This window comes from Coptis chinensis, chromosome 8 (genome assembly GCF_015680905.1).
Source record: "Coptis chinensis isolate HL-2020 chromosome 8, ASM1568090v1, whole genome shotgun sequence".
Classification (NCBI taxonomy): domain Eukaryota; kingdom Viridiplantae; phylum Streptophyta; class Magnoliopsida; order Ranunculales; family Ranunculaceae; genus Coptis; species Coptis chinensis.
Genome location: NC_141463.1, coordinates 19,320,288 through 19,332,589, shown reverse-complemented (window position 1 = coordinate 19,332,589; position 12,302 = coordinate 19,320,288). Strand labels below are relative to the sequence as shown.

Genomic DNA, 12,302 nt, shown 5'->3' with positions numbered 1-12,302 from the left:
TTATTTAATGGATTCTTTTATGACATTACACTTAGCACAAACTGAAGTTTTTATGTCTAAAATGGTTGGTTGTCAATTGTGGCATGCTAGACTAGGACATATTGGACACAGTAGGATAGACCGCTTAGCAAGGGGAGGGTTGTTAGGTAACTTAACCTCTATTAAAATGGAAACTTGTGAAAGTTGTCTTGCTGGAAAGTCCACCAAGAAACCTTTTGGGAAAGCCCAAAGGGCAACTTATCATTTACAACTTATTCACTCAGTTATCTGTAGACCAATGAATGTAACAGCAAGGCATGGGGCTTTGTATTTCATTACCTTCACAGATGACTATACACGTTATGGGACCGTGTACTTGATGTCTCACAAATCAGACACCTTGGACTATTTTAAAAAGTACAAGAACCTTGTTGAGAATCAACTTGATAGGACAATAAAGGCCTTAAGAACTGACCGCAGACGTGAGTATCTTTCTGATGAGTTTAAGGAACTCTGTGAAAATAAGGGTATAGCTAGACAGCTAACTATTCCTTATACCCCTCAGCAGAATGGTGTCTCTGAGAGAAGGAATAAAACCTTCTGGACATGGTTAACCAATGTATTACATGTAAGATCTTGCAAGGCCTTTTTGTGCCTAGTAAAGAAATCAAGTCGCTACCACATGTGATGATGTGAACATACAATATCTATATAGTATGGCACAACCAATTACTATAGTAGAAACTAAAATGTTGAAATTGAAATCCAACCACTATTAAAGAAGAGCTCTATGTAACAACATTCTTTGTCAAAGAAGTTCAGGTTTCATGAAACTCGGAAATAAATTGTTATTGTTTCTCTGCTCCCATCAAAAATCAAATTTATTTTGAATAAATTATCAAGGAAACGTTAGTGTAAAGTGTATCCTAATTATACAAAAAAAATGAATGACGTCAAGAAGGACCCAATGAAAAGAATAAAGGATTAAGTTTTAAGAAATAAAAATTAACATAGTAGTTCGACTAAAATATATAGCACCAAATGGGGGCTAAATTATCAAGCAAGATACATAAACAAACAACCAATATGAGCAGTAGGTATTCAATGAAAACTTAGAAAGGAATGCATAAAAAAGGATGTATATTCTATTATTTCATCAAAGACTACATGATATGAAGAGGCTACCGAACCTATCACCCTTTTGACATTATTGTATATGTCTACCGTTTTCTCTTTGTTCATCATATCTGTGAGCAATTTTGTTAAATGCTTATGTTTTCACCGTATTTTTTGTATCATCTCCTCTTAGGCATTATTACATTTGGGTGAGGATAGGCTGGATAAAGAAAATTAAAAGTTATTTGAGTGTAAGTGTGAAACTCACCAAGATGTTAAGCTTCCCATTGAACATTGATGAGGTCTCTTCCATTAATTTCTCTCTTTGGGCTCGCACCGAGACATTGCAAACTAATCCAGTTACTTTATATCCCAACTGGCTCCACTCATGCAACAGTTGGTTGAGCTCAATTTCATGACGTGATCCCTCTTTCAACATAGAGAAACATCTTACCTAACACCTAAATAATTGATAGCCTCAATGGCTGAATGTGATAATTTGACTGGAAGTCTCTTGGAACCCTCAAGTTTAAAGTTTTTTCCTATAAATTATCCTCAAAGTGCCTTTAAATTTTGAAATCTGATATTGCAAACCGATAAGGGGCCATAATGTCTGCCCGAATAAAACAAATAAGTAGAACAAAAGATGTAAAGTGAAATGAATGACACAACAAAGAACAAAAATAAAAATAAGAGTTGATAAACATTTTGATCCGCTCCTGATGACAAAAGAGTGAAGCCATAGAGGCATTATACTAAATCTGCCAAGGGTCAAAGTAAGCCATGAAAAGAACAACAAACTCACTTCATCATGCTGAAGACCTTTAGCCACCATTGAATCAATGAGCTTGAGCAAGATCCACTTTCGCCAAAAATGATATCCATGTACCAGTGTGCTATATGTGACCTTGTTAGGCTCAATACCTCTTTGAATCATAGTTTCTAATAGTTCATGTGCGTTGTTAGGTTTTCCTGCTTTGCATAGACCATTAATCAATATGTTCAATGTCATAACATCAGGTGGAATTCTTTGATCCACCATTTGATTGACAAATTTACTGGCTGGTTGCCAATGCTCTGAATTGCAATGAGCCCAGAAATCAGAGAACTATAGGTTTCGACATTTGGTGGAATTCCCTATCCAAAGATATCATTGAAACCATGTGGCTTCCTTAAAAAAGCCAGAAACACAAAGTCCATGAATTATGGAAGTGTAAGTAACAACATCTGGAGATATTCCTTTGCCCATCATTTCTTCAAAGAGCTCTTGAACAGATTCAGCTCTACCAATTTTCCCCATACCACCCAACAGCGTAGTGTAATTAACAACTATATGTTTCAATCCCTTGCATTACATTTTTTTTAAACAGACCCACTGCCTCATCTACTTTCCTACTTCTACAATATCTATTAATCAAAACATTGTAACTGACAACATTCACCTTAATCCGCTTAGAAACCATTGAATCAAAGAGCTTTAGTGCATCATCCACTCGTTCGGCCAAGCAATAGCCATCCATCAATATATTGTACGAATTCGCATTAGGAACCTCACCACTCTGAATCATCACAAATAGCATTCCATGTGCTTCCACAACCCTCCCTTCTTTGCAAAGAGCATGCATCAACGTGTTATATGTTATCACGTTTGGCGGAACTCTCTGCTCCATCATTTCACAGAAAATGCTAATAGCATCATTCATATAGCCTCTGATAAAATACCCATGAATAATAGAACTGTAAGTGGTGACATTAGGGAATACATTTTTATCCCTCATTTCTCCAAACAACTTAAGTGCCTCACCCATAACTACCTCAACAGACCCATTAATAACTATATTATACGCAACCACATTAGGCTTACAATTCCTCTCCTCCATTTTCCTAAGCAAACCATAACCATCCATTACCTTACCCGTCCTACAAAACCCATTAATAACAAAACCATAAGTAATCGCTTCAGGCGGGCATTTCAACATTCTCATCTTCTCAAGTAACGTTATAACATCCGATAACCTATTCTCCACACAAAGACCCTTAATCAAAGAACCAAAAATAATCGTATTCAGATTATACCCTCTTTTAATCCTCTCCCCATCTCACAATCAGAGTCTCATTTCGAGAGCGTACTTAGTAAACTCTCTCATTTTTAGTAAGAATGGAAAGGTCTCACATTTGTTTTAGTTCTACGTGTACTATTGGGCCTAGGCCCAAAAAATTTTATAATATATATTTTAAGCGGGTATTTGTATCGGCAACTTCTATTCAAATTAAGTTACAGAGCACACTCTCACACCCCAAGATTGGAGACTTTAACTTAAGTAAGGAGATTGGGGGAGCTGGCAAATGAGTTGCAAGAGTCAGCCTCCAGTTTCATCCCCAAATCCACAGTTGAAGAACAATCGCTCCGTCAGCATGCCCTTTCCATCAATTTCCATTCAAGTACCACTCTCTCTGTCATTTCAATACATAAGCTACTGGATCTTGCCCTATTATTCTATAAATGCAATGTAATGCATTTCAGGTACCATTTTAACGAAATGCATTATGTTCTCTGTTTTTTGTTCAATTTCTGATTTCTGATTCTGAACCCATCGTTGACAAATGACATAAATGTCTCTGCATAAATCCTAATATCTTACATCTTTTGCATGTGGACAATGCCTTTCTTTGTCGTGCCTCACTTGTTGAACCCCGCAAGCTATGTACCTTCTCTAAAGTTGTTACTACGCACTCACTTAGTTCCAGAACTTGTGGTGTCCTCTCTTCTGCCCCAAAATCTCCAATTGGCATATGGTTATCCAGTTATCCTTTTTAAATTTTACCTGTTTCCTCGTTGAGAATGTACCATGGAACCCCACACATGCCTCGATTGTTTGATTGCATGTAGGTAGTTGGTCCATCATACTACTGGCTGTGTCACTCATATTCCCATGTTACAAAACTGTTGATTATTCTTCCACTCTGTTGTTTTTACGCGGTACATACTCAACCCGGCCTCCTCATCTTGTAATGCAAATCATGGAGCAACGAATAAATTAACTTAGACCCACTATGAGATTTATCCCCAACCACAAACACATTAACCTGCATTGGCCACCACACACCAAAAAATGCGATTATCACGAAATTGAAATTAAAAATAACGTGAAGAGATGGTCCTAGCTAGTGGAACTATTAACTTTATAACAAAAAAAAATTAAAGGAAGATTGGTGTTCCCAAATGAGCAGCAAGTAACATAGTAACTTCATGGCCAATTTGATTCTGACTTGGGTTAACTGTTATACTTTAAAATGTGTAATCTTCACCTTAAAATGCGGCGGGAAGTTCCCATGTGACCTATATGCTGACATGCAGTGATGTTAAAATTGAGTGGAGTTAGAAAAAAAGCATTATCTTGTTTCTTCTATGTTCTAATTACTTTTAGTATGTGTGTTAGGTTTTGTAGTGTATGCTAGCATTACAATTGTATACCATGTTAGTTGTGCTTTCAGCTTTTATTTATTTCTTGCTAGATGTTCTTTCACATGACATCTAGGTGTCTGGTGGTTTACAGTCTGTTTTCAATTGAATGTTTCCTGATTCAACTGTTTCTTAACTATTAGATTTGTTTCTTCAATATAGGTGTGGGTTTGAGATTCGGATATTGCCCAAGATAAGAATGACTGAAGAGGCATTCAGAACACAAAAGATGGGGTTTGGAACTTGCGAATGAGAAGCATAAAAAGCGTCTTCGCAGTGGCCCATTTAATAGTTGATGATGAACACATGAAAGTATTTGAAAATCGTGTCAGCCAGATTCTTATGTTGTCAGGGTCAACAACATTTACAAAGATCGTCAACAAATGGAATACAGCTCTCATAGGTAACATTATTACCTTTGGTTTTCATTTAATTTTCAGTTTTATTTTCTTGTATTTTCTTTCTTTTTTGATTTGTAGATGTAGAATTTGTGATATCACAGAGACTCAAGTACTTTTGATTGCCTTTGGCAGGTCTTATGACATACTTCCGCGAGGCAACTGTACATACGCAAGAATTGTTAGATTTGGTGGTCAAATGTGGAAATAAAATCCAAACACGTATTAAAATTGTATTGAATTCAAAGATGCCTAGCAGGTAGGAAATATGGTTACCTTCTTACCAATTGAATTTCTTGAATTTTTAGGAAGGTCCTAATTAATAATCTGTTATGTAGGTTCCCTCCTGTCATCTTCTATACACCAAAAGAAATTAGAGGACTGGGTATGTTGTCAATGGGTCGCATATTGATTCCACAAAGTGACCTTAGATACAACCAACAGACAGATGTTGGAGTAACCCATTTCCGGAGTGGTATGAGTCATGAAGAGGACCAGCTCATCCTGAATCTCTATCGTTACATACTGGTATTTCTTGGAGCCCTTAATTCATAATTTTATGCGTATCTAAAGTTGAAACCTGTATATTAATATTCATATATACTAATATCCTGTCATATTTCGACATGACCATGGGAAAGTGAATTTGTAGATTCTCAAAGATGTCTAGGGCTGAGTATGTGTTAAAGAGGCAGGAGGCACAATCCCAAAACAGGCTTTTAACTCTCGAGGATCTTGAGGTAATATTATTTTCACATGAACTCACATCTCGTATAAAATACTGAAAATTGGACATAGGTGCCATCATTTGGTTTTGCGGAGGTGTTGAACTCGAGTTTAGGGGACGAAAGTCCTTTGTAGTCTTGATAATGTGCATATGGCTTGAATGTGTGCTTCCATCGAGAACTTTGTTGGTTAGCATGGAGCATTTTACTAGGATGTGAGCACCGTGACTTCTAAACAATCGGGGAGATATAATAAAGTTGTTGATACTTTAAGCAAGTTCACATAAATATTCACTAACAATATTAAAATAACTAAACTAATTCTAAAAACTATTCCCATTCCATATTCATAATTGCCTTGACATATTCAATCTCTTCTTTCCAGAATATATCTTCCTGCACATTTGATAATCCCATATAGTCTTCTTTGAGAATTGTATTTTTCTTCATTGTGTAGTATTGCAATCGATTCTGCTCTAATTTAATAGATATATCAATTTTTTTTTTTCGTGCAAGTGTAATTGCATAATGTTGTAGTGGAGATTCACTCTTGATGATTGTGCTTCCGTTACAATTTCCATCGTCATCTAGACTATCCATGTAGTTGAGAAGATATTAATGAATAATTTTTTTACAAATAAACATGTAATATGTAAAATTAAATATCACAAACCTTGTTATTGTTGTTCCAAACATATTGCGTCGGAAAGTGAACATACGAATATCCATCAATTTCATTGTCACTTTGATAATCCATTTTCTTTGCAATTATTTTTCAGCCTAAAAAAGAGTCCTAGTAACATTAAATAATTGACTTGTGAGCGAAATTTATAGACCCAAAATCTAAGAATAAATACAAACAAATTAAAAATAAATCTATAAATAAGAAACAAATTTTGCTTGTAATAATAAATTAATCATAAATGTTATATGAATTAGCAATTATTTTTGTCAATGCATAAATCTATAACATATTGCTTTCTCTTCCTTGAGTCTTTTATCCCTTGACGGAGCTTTATCATTTCTTCTTCTTGTAGTTTTTCTTTCGCCCATAATGATAGTATTAGTTTACGTAGTTCTGAGATTTCATTTTGTTGTTCTTCAATCTCTTGGCGTTTTTCATTCAGCTCCTTGTAGTTGAAGTCTTCAATTTCAAAAAGGTTTTTGTCTTTTAGGTAATTGATTGCACTCCATGCTGCTGAGTTTTCAGACTTTTCTTTTGTAGTTGATGGAATTCCAGATATGGTTTTTGTTTTGGAGTCATCAAATATGGTAACCTCAGATATATGTAGATTGTCTTCAAATTTTGAGGTGTAAGTTGCTTCTTCTATGTGAAGTGAATCAAGTATTTCCTCAAGCATTTTTTTTTTGTGACGTAGAGTATTTATATTCGTAATCCATATCTTGCAATATTTAATAATAATAAATGTTAAAAAAATATATATCAAGGGTAACTTATGATATTTAATATATTCCACAGAGTTGTACAATATGATGTTGATGGTTTTTTAAATTTATGCACTCTACTAATTATGATTACACCCTTACGATAAGACATTGACTTTTAATTGCACTCTACAAATTTTTGCACTCTACTAATCAAGATTTATTTTAGTAGAACTTGTTACAGGTTGGACAAAATATAATTTTGCAGAATAGAGTTAGCTTAAGCATAACAGATACATAATAAGGTAATTATTTCAACTAATTTTTTTAATTTAATATGATCTGTTACTTTATAAATTTTGTAAATAAAAGGAAAATGTTGTACCTGTATGATTGCTTTACTGGAATTGTAGAATAGCCTGCAATATACAAAAGAAGAATTTAGAAACTGTAAAAGTATTTTGATAATTCGTAGAATTTATATGTATAGTAGTTGAGTTTTCTAATAATACCTTTGTTTGGAGGAGAGAAGCTTTGGAGATTAGTGGAGTACGGTGTTTGTTTGTGATTTATAGTTGTTTTTTTGGATAAAGATTCGTAGGTATTGAGATAGTTATAGTAGTAAATTAGTAATAGAGTTCTAAGACTTCTAAGACTCTCAGTGTTGTGTTAGTTTTAGACTTTTAATTGTATAAGACTTATAATTGTCTAAGAACTAAAGATAAGAGGATTAGGATAGTTTTGAAAAGTCTATGTTACGAATGCTTGACTCAGCTGTGAGGGAATGGTTTGCTATTGCGACGAATAAGGGCTTCAGAAGGGCTGACTTGGACCTTCATATTCTTATTTGGCTGACTAAATTGACTTTAGTGAAAATTAAAGAACAATCCAAGCAACTGGGTGTTAAAAAACAGGATCGAGTCATATTAATCTGCTAGGGAAGACATAAAGTTATTTACAGATAATATTTAGATTTCGTCCATTAACAGTGATTGAACAGGTAGAACCTTTGGACAATCTCATCAACTTCTTTCTAAATTGCATAAAGTCTTTTATATCATAATCTCTTCCACGACAGCATTTCCAATCGATATTCATTTTCGACAGAAAGCCTTCATTCTCTAGCAAGTATGTAACAACGTCTAGTTCAATCTCATTTTGTTTGTATATATCCAGTTCAATTTCTATGAGGTGCTCCAATATATCTTCATCAGAAAGTTATTCTGGTTGCCCATATCCTTCAATGTTATGCACTTTGTGAGTCGGATATCGTCCTTATCAACAGTTCATGAGTTAGATAATTATCTAGGGTTAACTATCCCAACTAGATGAGAAATTAGGGTCTCCCCTAAATACACAAAAAAAAAAAGTGGGTTGACCAAAATTTTTTGTGTGTATTTAGGGGGGAGACCCTAATTTCCCATCTAGTGGGGGGGAAATCCTAATTGGCTCATCTAGTGGGGGGGTAATACTAGTTCACCCAATTATCTATAGGCACACATGTGTTCGACTCACGAATAAGTTGTTATGCTATAGTGGTACCTGTATACGTATGTGCAGAGATTGTAGGTTAGGATAACCCTCAGTAAGTGTCTTTTATACCAGGTTGGGATGTCATGTGTAACTCCTAGCAAATCAAATTTTTTGGACCATAAATAACTGTGGCGCAAGAAGAAAAAAACAGATCAATAACCACGGTGTGGAATGCCCATTTTTGATTTTTCGTATGAATTGATAAGGTGAACCGTGAGGCGTGAGCATATAACCTATTGACCTACTTGTGCTTAACATCGAGTACCTTATCAGTGCGAGGCTTTATGTTGACTGGGCAGCTAAGTATGTACTGAAAAATTTCATACACTTGTCTGACCATGGCTTACAGCCTTATGCCAATACAATCATAGAAAAGTGCTACATTCGCAGCTCTGGTCCTTAGTTCCAGCAACTCATGCTTTGTAAGATATGGGAAAATAATAAATCATAAACATATGTTGCTACCTGAAGTCCCGTAACAACAAAATAATATGCTGGAAGAATATATCATTCCTCAATATATTTGGGTTACAATTTTATGGTCTGAGCCTTTTATTTATATATATATATATTTTTTGTTGGCCTTCCACAGATGAATACTTAACTTCGAGTTCTGGTCAGGTAAAATTGTAGAAAAAGTTTAGATATGACAATGAATGGTATATTCATCCCTACATGTTAGACTGATTTTTTCCATCAATTTGAAAGGCATTGCGAATAGATGTACCTTTTATGACTGGAACTTGAAGAAGATTGCGAAGTACACATCAATTTTTAATGTAGTTTTGAACGCGAGGTCCTTGAAAAGGCTCATTTTCCAGTAATCTTTGCATGAGCACTTGAAATTGTTGAAATTCTCTAGCAACTTGGTTGTTATTGCCAATGGATGAACTCCCAAGATAGACACAACTGGCCAATGTACACAGTCTCTAAATGGCCGTCCAATTCTCTGACAACATTATGGATGAATCTGCTTCAGGTCTTTGGCGTTTAGGCAATAAAAAGTTTTGAGATAACATTGATGTAAGAATTGGAGTAGAAGATATATGGGTTGTAATAGACTGAAGCTGGTGGTCCTTTAACTGAAGAAAAACTGCCAAAAAACAAATGGTGATTAGGTCTGCTATAGAACGAAAAGTAAATGTCCCAAGAAAGAGGCAGAAGTAAAGGATTTTATTCATACAGCAAGGAAGATATTTGTTATTCATGCCCACTCTGGTATGGATTTTATTCATACTGATATGGATGCTAGAGATGGTCACTACTGGTATCGATCAATGCGAACTCCTATTAAAACTTTACTTTCCTTTCTTAGGTCTACCTGATAATACCTAGTGGTTTAATTTTTATGATAAGATGAAAGACCATAGGTGTACACTTTTCCTTCCTTATCTTCCTTTACATATAAGCTAAGAAGCTCATCAAAAGGAGAGATAAAATACAGATAGTCGTGTTCTTTAGCTAAACTCGTTAAGTAATTTGCTATCCGATTAGTTTCTCTATACATATGTGTGTATTGGAGATTTTGAAATCTATGGCCTAGGATTTGTATCATGGCAGTTTTTCGATACCTGTCAGAATCTGAGTGTGATCGAGCATGAGACACCCTTGTAATCCTTTGAGGATCGCTTGTTACTCCTGAAAGATTATAGAATTCAGATCATTGGAACCTGAGTTCACCTTCCTGGTTTAGAATAGGTCCACCTTATCTTGTTCTTGAGTCAGATAAGGCCCAATTGGCATTGAATTTAATCCACTTTTCATCAGGTCTAATCCATATACATTGCTTCTGTAGCTTTTGTTTGAATTGGACTGAGATGGTCAGTTTGGTCATTACCGCTCTCCCTTGTAGTGTATCATAAAGCACTTTGAGTAGACCTTGTAGGTAGAGTGTTATGTCCCTTAGAATCCTTCCAGAAACCACTTGACTTGGTTGTGATGTTCTTTGAAATCGCCTAAAGTTCCTCTCCCTCCAGATGTATCTCACTGTTGCACATGTGAACACTTTAACTATCTCAGCTTCAACATTATTTTTGTTACTAACACCATCCATTCCCAGTTAGAATTAATGAGCTGAGAAGTAGTCCTATTGCCGACTTTACAGTAGACCAAATAATTGAACTATAAGTGCATTGGAAGAAAACATGCCCTTATAGTTCTTATTTATAGAAAACAATTTTCACTTAAAAATCTGAAAAAATCTTTTTTGATTATACTAATTTTGTTAGTAATAATACTTTGTAGGTCAAAATTACGAAAATTTATACTTAGTATACTTATGGAAATCTGAAAGGACAACATAGTCTACATGCTTTAAAAAATGGGTGCACTTGGAACACACATATTTTTACACTGCTTATTTTAAAAAAATCTTGACCACTAAAGGTGATTCAGAACTTGGTAACTTAAAATTTTGCCTTTCTTTGCTCTTTAGATTCCTTGCCAATTAATGTATGATATGACTTTTAGTGTACTTGTATTGAATACCTGAAGCTCTTCTTTGAGAGTTTTCGTGTCAGTTGCTATTTTTTGAACTCGTTGCGGTTCCATCCTTGTTAACATTGCTTCAAGTAGCGAGAAGGTTTCCTCTTCTGTCCGCCCTGCACCCCTGAGGTTGGCAGTGTTGCCATCATTAGCATTTTGATATTTTAAATTAAATGATATCATGCTCGTCACGTCTTATGGAATCATTATAACCATGTTTTTATACTGTTGTGAACATGCATAAATATACCTCTGTATCAATACCATTTACTAATAGCCTTTTGCATCCAACTCTTTCAAATTAGCAATAACGCTGAGAGATATTTATTGTTTTCATTTGATGTACTTAGGAGTGTGAGGTGAGCTATATGAAACTTGTGACTGTGTACAATAATTCTTTTGGTTGGTGTGCTATTTTACATTTTCTAGTTATTATTCTTACCACATTCTGCCTTGTGAATTGTGATGTAGATTATATTGTCATCTCTGGTTTATGAGAAGCAAGAAAATCTAAGAATGATGATGAAAATGCATGGGCTCAGCGATGGTCCCAGTAAGTTGATATCTCAAACATGTTAAAATAAATTAACTGTGATCTTGTTGTATATACTTTTATTTATTTATTTTTTTCGATCGGTAAATTTTAAATCAGTAATGACGTACATATATACCTTCGGATAAGGGCTCTTACCATTTCCCCTCAAAAGCGAATAACGTTGATTTTGTTTTATTTATTCATGTGTCTTGCATACGTTGATTTTGTTCTATTTATTATACCGTTTTGAACTGATGACATAGAAAGCTAGAATGAACCTAATGTATTGATAATTTGTTGATCAATGTCATTGGGTTGGTCTATCCAACAGTGATACCTGTTTGCACTATATTAAAATATATTCTTTTGTGTACTACATTAATATCAGTCTTCATTTGTTTAAAACTTTTTATATATAATGTTTTGTACTACATTGTCCTCTGTTTCTTAGGAAGCTTGGTTATTGTTATGGAGATTTTCCCTAGCATTTCTTTATATCGGGGGCTATATGACTTACAACAGTCTTCCAGTACGGGACTTGTTGTGGGTACTGGTGGAATGAGTTGGATTGATATGAATGATAGGTTAAACAGGATGAAAGAAGTCTGAATCATCATGTCTGTGGAATGGTGTATTTTGCTTCCTGTGGCATACTATCTTGATCAAGTTGTATCAGTAGGAAG

At 34.8% G+C, this 12,302-nt stretch overlaps 2 long non-coding RNA genes across 12 annotated transcripts; one reads left to right on the top strand and one right to left on the bottom strand.

The window, feature by feature from the left end:
• Positions 1-3,136: 3,136 nt before the first annotated feature.
• LOC147480371 (uncharacterized) lies at positions 3,137-10,686 on the bottom strand. Of its 11 annotated transcripts, none has more exons than XR_015205611.1 (5): positions 10,172-10,686; positions 9,328-9,693; positions 8,610-8,726; positions 7,453-7,486; positions 3,137-4,182 (listed from the first exon to the last, which is right to left on the bottom strand). It is a non-coding gene; the product is annotated as an uncharacterized LOC147480371 (long non-coding RNA). The 11 variants fall into 11 exon arrangements; XR_015205620.1 differs by having other exon boundaries at positions 8,610-8,694; positions 10,172-10,668; XR_015205614.1 differs by lacking the exon at positions 8,610-8,726 and adding an exon at positions 6,355-6,461 and having other exon boundaries at positions 10,172-10,657.
• On the top strand, positions 4,832-5,601 carry LOC147480372 (uncharacterized). Its single transcript, XR_015205622.1, has 3 exons — positions 4,832-4,961; positions 5,092-5,215; positions 5,295-5,601. It is a non-coding gene; the product is annotated as an uncharacterized LOC147480372 (long non-coding RNA).
• Positions 10,687-12,302: the final 1,616 nt, after the last annotated feature.